Source organism: Cyprinodon tularosa, unplaced genomic scaffold (genome assembly GCF_016077235.1).
Source record: "Cyprinodon tularosa strain WSP-4 unplaced genomic scaffold, ASM1607723v1 ctg55, whole genome shotgun sequence".
Classification (NCBI taxonomy): domain Eukaryota; kingdom Metazoa; phylum Chordata; class Actinopteri; order Cyprinodontiformes; family Cyprinodontidae; genus Cyprinodon; species Cyprinodon tularosa.
Window position 1 is genome coordinate 180891 of NW_024039285.1, and position 869 is coordinate 181759.

Consider the following 869-nt stretch of genomic DNA (forward strand, 5'->3'; position numbering starts at 1 on the left):
CTGAAATATATGAGTTTGTATGTAATGTATGAATATAATATACAAGTTTCACTTTTTAAATGGAATTACTGAAATCAATCTATTTTTTCAAGATATTCTAATTTTATGACCAGCACCTGTAAATTCAATCACATCGTTTCATGTTATTGAAGAATAAGACTAATTTAAGTTGAATTTAGTCTGACATTGAGATGATATAAGGTGTTATACTCTGAAAAAAAATCAGCTTTCATTCATTATGTTGGTAAGAGCCCTTTTTTTTTTGCAAACTTTAACTTTTAAACCCAGTTTACGAAATAAAAAAAATTTATATATAAGTGCTAATTAGTTTTTGGGGAATGTACTTTTTTTGCTATAGATGTTTAAAAATCTTTTTAGGTCACAAGGGATAACACCTTATGTGGTCTTTCATTAACTATTTAATTTAATTAAAAAATACACCTACATTTTAGAGATTTTCTGGTCATTTGGGTTTAAAAAACAAAAATGTATCTAGCTGTTTGATATTTTATTGTTTTAGTATAAATCAAAATATAGATACCAAAGTAGATTTCCAATCCAGCAATGGTTCAAAAGGAAAGTTTGACTTTTTTTTTTTTTTTATATCATAGATGTTGACATTTATGTCATTGCGATTTGCCAAATTTGGTTTGAATTATTTTTAATTAAATTCTAATTAATCTCAAAATAATGTTTCCATTCTTAGCTGGGGAGATACACCACAAGCTAGTATGTATTCTAGGTTAATAACACTAAAATTGAAACCTAAAACACCTTTTTTTTTCAGATTCTTTTTTTTTTTTTTTTATGAATATGGTGAAATAAAACATTGAAATTAAAAACAAACTCAATGAATCCAAACAAACCAG